Source organism: Syngnathus typhle, linkage group LG20 (genome assembly GCF_033458585.1).
Source record: "Syngnathus typhle isolate RoL2023-S1 ecotype Sweden linkage group LG20, RoL_Styp_1.0, whole genome shotgun sequence".
In the NCBI taxonomy this organism is placed as follows: domain Eukaryota; kingdom Metazoa; phylum Chordata; class Actinopteri; order Syngnathiformes; family Syngnathidae; genus Syngnathus; species Syngnathus typhle.
Window position 1 is genome coordinate 3,596,068 of NC_083757.1, and position 7,144 is coordinate 3,603,211.

The 7,144-nt window shown below is 49.9% G+C and overlaps 1 pseudogene; it reads left to right on the plus strand.

Moving 5' to 3' along the window:
• Positions 1–866: 866 nt before the first annotated feature.
• Positions 867–4,265, plus strand: LOC133144610 (lamin-A-like; annotated as a pseudogene).
• The last annotated feature ends 2,879 nt before the right edge of the window (positions 4,266–7,144 follow it).

The window sequence follows — 7,144 nt, forward strand, 5'->3', positions numbered from 1 at the left end:
GTGGAACAAAAAGACAGGGTGACATTACCAAAGACAGGAACAGAAACCTGTGTTATTGTCAAATATTGTTTGTTTTTTAATCTCCATCGCGGAGATACGGAGGAAGTATCACTGCGCATGCGCACTATGGATGCACAATGCGAATAGTCCTCTTCTTGACTGACAATGAATGTGATAATTTAATACAATGAGCAAATAACAATGCGTATTACAGGGAATATTTCATTTCACAACGCTTTGCCTTGTTCCTTTCATCTCTGCTGTTCACTTCACACGCGCTCCATACGAACGCAATGCTCTCGTATCAGACGCTTGCTCGATCACCTGCCCGTTTGCTGCCCTACGAGGGTCGCAGCCGTGCTGGAACCTATCCCAGCCGTCATCGGGCAGTGGGCGGCGGACACCCTGAACCGGATGCCAGCCAATCGCAGGGCACACAGAGACAAACAACCATTTGCACTCACACCTAGGGACAATTTGGAGTCTTAAATCGGCCTACCAAGCATGTTTTGGGGATGTGGGAGGAAACCGGAGTGCCCCGAGAAAACCCACGCGGGCCCGGGGAGAACATGCAAACTCCACACAGGGAGGGCCGGAGGTGGAATCGAACTTGCACCCACCTAACTGTGAGGCGGACGTGCTACCCAGTGCGCCACCGAGCCGTCCTTAGGATCTATCCGTTGCAAAGTTTCTTTGAACCATTGCAAAGAGTGAGTTTTTTTCTTTTCTTCTTTTTATGTGTATTTACAAAGGAACCTTTGGACTTTAAAGAAACCTCTATGAAGTTTCTTTGATAAGTGCAATCAGGCATTGGTGTAATGCATGATACTGAGTCTTTCCTGGAACAGCAGAAGCATGCTCGAGAGATGGCGACCCCAGAAAACACTCCTCAAGATGCAAACATTGACCTCTCCCCCAACCGCATCACACGTCTCCAGGAGATGGAAGCTCTCCGCAAGCTCAACGACCATCTGGTCGTTTACGTCGACAACGCCCGTTCCCGGGAAGTGGAGAACGCCGGCTTGCGTTTGCGCATCGCTGAATCCGAAACAGAGGTGTCCCGGCAGCTGACTGGCCTGAAGGCCGTTTACGAGACGGAGCTGGCGAAAGCCCGTGCGTCTCTGGACTCGGAGGCCACAGAGCGTGCACGTCTGCAGCCGGAGTTGACCAAGCTGAGGATGGAATTCGACGAGCTGAAAGAAAGGTGAGGCCCGGCCATTTTATCAAAAATATGCCAACAACAAAATGGATACTGGATATTAGTGCTGACATAATTGCTTTGCTGCTGGGGCCACACCCCAAGGAAAATCCTCCTCGTGACTAATTGCAGCTCAATTGGACTTTCAGTTAACCATCCCATAGTCGCACATCAATATAAATAGCACATTTGACTGCGTCGAGGGTTTAATACTGTTTTTGTTTAACTAATTTATTGTCCTGTGCGGGTCTGGGGTGCGCGTTATACATGGGTACAAAAACAAAACAATAATAATTTTTTATTTTTTTTTAAATCCGTATATGATACAAAGACCGCCATTACAAATGCGCTTTCTTCTCTGCTGTTCACTTCAAACATGCTCCATACAAACACAATGCTCTCGTATCAGACGCTTGCTCGATCACCTGCTCGTTTGCTGTCAAACAATGTACCCTACACAAATCCGAAACATTTCTTCACTATCGAGTTTGCTAGCGCATGCGCAGTGATACTGACCGGCAGAATAACATCCAGTTGTTCCCAAAGATGATCTTTTTTCTGAAATAATTTTACGTTTAGGGACTTAAGTAGGAGTCAAAATTTGGGTGCGTATTATACATGGGTACAGGCTTTTTTCCAGCATCAACATGGCCTTTTTAGGGTGCGTATTATACATGGGGGCGCATTATACATGGAAAAAAACGGTAATTGTCCATCCATTTTCCATATTCCCAGTTTATGTGTACATCTGTCATCTCAGGAACACGAAGAAAGAATCCGATCTGGCAGGAGCGCTGCAGAGGCTCAAAGATTTGGAAGCCTCGCTGAACTCCAAGAACGCGTCTTTGGCGACAGCGTTAGGAAAAAAACGTCGCCTTGAAGCCTTGGTGAACTCCAGGGTCGCGTCTTTGTCGACAGCGTTAGGAGAAAAGCGTCGCCTTAAAGCCTTGCTGAACTCCAAGGGCGCGTCTTTGATGAGAGCGTTAGAAGGAAAGCGTCGCCTTGAGACAGAAAACCGAGATCTGACGACGCAGGTTGCCGAGGTGAATCAAATCACGATTAAATTACCGTGATGATTGTGTTAAAGTTGTTGCCACGTTTAGCTCGAGACCAGCCTGGGCAATAGCCGAAAGGGGATGATGGATGAGGCTCTCAGGAGGGTGGAAGGAGAGAGTCGCATTAATACCCTTAAAGAGGAGCTGGAGATTCAAAAGAAGCTGCATTCCGAGGTGGGACACAATTATCATCACTTTTGCTTATTTAATTAATGAAAATAAAACTGAGTCATTCTCACGTCTCACGTAGGAGTTGCGCGAGGTCAAACGCCGGCACGAGTCTCGCATGGTGGAGTTGGAAAACGCCCGCCAGGAAGATTATGAACCCAAACGGGCCGACGCCTTGATGGAGATGCGAAGCCAGCATGAACTTCAAATCAAACTCTACAAGGAGGAGATTGAGAAGACTTACAAGTCCAGGGTAAATTGCTGGAAAATATCGCCTGAACTCTTTTTTACCTTCTACTGTGCCTGTCGGGTTCAGCTGGAAGGCGCTCGCCAGTCACCGATTTCACCATTTATCATTTGGACCTTAGAATCTGTATCAGCTGCAAAAGTTTAAAAAGTCTGTGTTGACACTAGCTTGCAGCCCGTGATGCAAACGTGAAAGATCTGGAGGAGGCTTTGTCTACAGAGAGGGAGCGGATGCAGCAGCAACTGGATGAGTATCAGGAGCTAATGGATGTCAAGCTAGCGCTGGATATGGAGATAAGTGCCTACAGGAAGGTGCTTGAAAGCGGGCAGGAGAGGTGTGTGTGGCTTACAAACATACCACAACTTTTCCTGTCATAGCAATTCATGTCTCCACGTTTGTCCGCAGGACACGCTTTTCCCAGAGTCTACCGTCGACAAGCATGTCAGAAAGTTGCTCCTCGACCACGTCGGCCAGCGGGAAAAGGAAGCGTCCCGACACTGACAGCGAGGCTTCGAGCTTCGCCAGAAGAGCTGTGGCTCGTACTTTTTTCCACCAGAAGACCTATGGTAGCGGGCAGGTCACCGTGGATAACGTGGACCAGGCTGGCAAATATGTCCGACTCCGCAATAAAGGACATGAGGTCAGTGGATGTGTCACAGTGGAACATCGCACATCTTACGAAATTTGCACATTTTCCAGTAACAACTAACCTGTTGAGATCAATTTCAACTATTAGGATCAGAATTTGGGGAACTGGCAGGTGAAGCGCCAGGTTGGATCTTCTGCTCCCATCGCATTCAAGTTTCCCGCAGAGTTCATCCTGAAGGCCGGCCAGAGTGTCACGGTAATCAATCTTATCTGGAAGATCTCAGATACAAGGTGCTCAATATTTCAATGACCTTTACATGCTGATCAGATCTGGGCGGCTGGTGCTGGCGGAAACCACAATCCTCCCTCTGATCTAGTCTGGGAGACACAGGCCAACTGGGGAACCGGAGATCAGTTCCAGACTACCTTGATCAACACTAACGGAGAGGTGACACATCTTTCAAGCGACAAGAAGCAATAATTCTCTTTTGACGTCCGTTTTTCTTCCAGGAAAAGGCGATCAGCAAAGCCAGTCACACATTTAAAAGATGATGATGGAAATTCCGTTTCCACCGTGGGATAGAGGAAACGGAATTTCGGTTTCTTTGTGTGTCTTGACATATGAAGGGATTGAGAATAAAGCAGACTTTGACTTTTGACATGGTCACATTGTAAAAATATTGTATAACAATACAATTAAATGGGCATATTCTAACGCAATCCTGACTGCTGGTCAATCATTTGAAAAGATTCAGAGTTTGTTGTTTCCGCAGCAGGTTGCTCACAGCACCTGCGGGGACAGCGAGGTACAGTTATGTGCGGCTCCTGCGGATTCTCCCCGAACAAGCCCAACAACGGCAGCTCCGTATCTACGGCTTCCCGCTCCTACCGTACTGGTGGCATCTCAGAGGGTTTGCTACCTCATTCCTACGTGTTCAGTAGTAGTACACCTCGCAAGGTGAGACCATTCCAGACTGGAATCCGAACTGAGACCTGTCCAATAATGTGAGGCCTTGGATCTTTTGGTCTTCATTTTCCATGCCAATCAATTTACGTTTTTTTTTCATGTATAATGCGCAAAATTTAACTAATTTATTGTCCTAAAATCTGGGGTGCGCATTATACATGGGTACAATTTATTTTTAATTTTTTTTTTTTTTCTTTGAAGAAAATCATGGTACAACAATTTGTGAAGAAAAACTTGTCACGGATGGAGTGTGGAAAGGAGCAGGGCGACCAAGTGCAGCTTGGACCAGGGTTCATTAGAGGAACTCAAAACACAGACTTGGTAAACTAACATAACTTTCTAACAAAACCAACAACAGGACTGACCGACAAAGACGTGGAACAAAAAGACAGGGTGACATTACCAAAGACAGGAACAGAAACGGGTGTTATTGTCAAATATTGTTTGTTTTTTAATCTCCATCGCGGACTGGACGTCATACGGAGGCAGTATCACTGCGCATGCGCACTATGGATCCAATGCCAATAGTCCTCTTCTTGACTGACAATGAGTGTGATAGTTTAATACAATGAGCAAATAACAAAATGCGTATTTCAGGTAATATTTTATTTCACAACACTTTGCCTTGTTCCTTTCGTCTCTGCTGTTCACTTCAAACACGCTCCATACGACCGCAATGCTCTCGTATCAGAGGCCGCCATTACAGATGCGCAGAACGGATGCGCACGACACGTCAGCTATATAAAGAGCGAGAGTTCAGTTCTTTACCTAAATCCGTATTACAGGTAATATTTTATTTCACAACACTTTGCCTTGTTCCTTTCTTCTCTGCTGTTCACTTCAAACACACTCCATGCGACCGCAATGCTCTCGTATCAGACGCTTGCTCGATCACCTGCTCGTTTGCTGTCTGTCACAATGTACCCTAAACAAATCCGAAACATTTGTTGCGGCTTCGAGTCACGACGAGGGGCAAGTTTTGGTTTCCAAGGGTGTTTTTATTCCTCTTCAACTTCTCTCCCATACAGAGCCGCCTTTTTCACATGTCCGCACATCTCTTTTCATTTTAACCTAACTGATTGCGGTGGTCCCCTCCGTGAGTCGTCACCTTATCGTGGTGGAGGGGTTTGCGTGCCCCTGTGATCCTAGGAGCCATGTTGTCTGGGGCTTCATGCCCCTGGTAGGGTCACCCATGGCAAACGGGTCCTAGGTGAGGGGCCAGACAAAGCACGGCTCACAGTACTTATTGAATCACGTTTCCCCTCGCCCGGACGCGGGTCACCGGGGCCCCCCTCTGGAGCCAGGCCTGGAGGCAGGGCTCGAAGGCGAGCATCTGGTGGCCGGGCCTTCGCCCATGGGGCCCGGCCGGGCTCAGCCCGAAAAGGAAACGTGGGTTCCCCTTCCCATGGGCTCACCACCTGTGGGAGGGGCCAAAGGGGTCGGGTGCATTGCAAGCTGGGCGGCGGCCAAAGGCAGGGACCTTGGCGGTCTGATCCCCGGCTGCAGAAGCTGGCTCTTGGGACATGGAATGTCACCTCTCTGGCTGGAAAGGAACCCGAGCTGGTGTGCGAGGCAGAAAAGATCCGAGTAGATATAGTCGGACTTGCCTCCACGCACAGTTTGGGTTCCGGTACAAGCCCTCTCGAGAGGGGCTGGACTCTCTTCCACTCTGGAGTTGCCCACGGTGAGAGGCGTCGAGCAGGTGTGGGTATACTTATTGCCCCTCGGCTGGGCGCCTGCACATTGGGGTTCACCCCGGTGAACGAGAGGGTAGCCTCCCACCGCCTTCGGGTGGGGGGACGGGTCCTGACTGTTGTTTGTGTCTGTGCACCAAACGGCAGTTCAGAGTACCCACCCTTTTTGGAGTCCCTGGAGGAGGTGCTGGAGAGCGCTCCTTCTGGGGACTCCATTGTTCTACTGGGTGACTTCAATGCTCACGTGGGCAATGACAGTGAGACCTGGAAGGGCGTGATTGGGAGGAACGGCCCCCCCGATCTGAACCCGAGCGGTGTTCTATTATTGGACTTCTGTGCTCGACACAGATTTTCTATAATGAACACCATGTTCAAGCATAAGGGTGTCCATGTGTGCACTTGGCACCAGGACACCCTAGGCCGCAGTTCGATGATCGACTTTGTAGTCGTGTCATCGGATTTGCAGCCGCATGTTTTGGACACTCAGGCGAAGAGAGGGGCGGAGCTGTCAACTGATCACCACCTGGTGGTGAGTTGGCTCCGATGGTGGGGGAAGATGCCGGTCCGACCTGGCAGACCCAAACGTTCTGTGAGGGTCTGCTGGGAACGTCTGGCGGAATCCCCTGTCAGGAAGAGCTTCAACTCCCACCTCCGGCAGAACTTTTCCCAGGTCCTGGGGGACATTGAGTCCGAGTGGACCTTGTTCTGCGCCTCCATTGTTGAGGCGGCCGACCGGAGCTGCGGCCGTAAGGTCATTGGTGCCTGTCGTGGCGGCAATCCCCGAACCCGCTGGTGGACACCGGCGGTAAGGGATGCCGTCAAGCTGAAGAAGGAGTCCTATTGGGCCGTTTTGGCCTGCTGGACTCCCGAGGCAGCTGACAGGTACGGATGGCCAAGCGGAACGCGGCTTCGGCGGTTGCTGAGGCAAAAACCCGGGCGTGGGAGGAGTTTGGCGAGGCCATGGAGAATGACTTCCGGACGGCTTCGAGGAAATTCTGGTCCACCATCCGGCGTCTCAGGAGGGGGAAGCAGTGCAACGTCAACACTGTTTACAGTGGAGATGGCGTGCTGCTGACCTCGACTCGGGACGTCGTGTGTCGGTGGGGAGAATACTTCGAAGACCTCCTCAATTCCACCGACACGCCTTCCATTGTGGAGGCAGGGCCTGGGGACTCTGAGGCGGACTCTCCAATCTCTGGGGTTGAAGTCACTGAAGTAGTTAAAAAA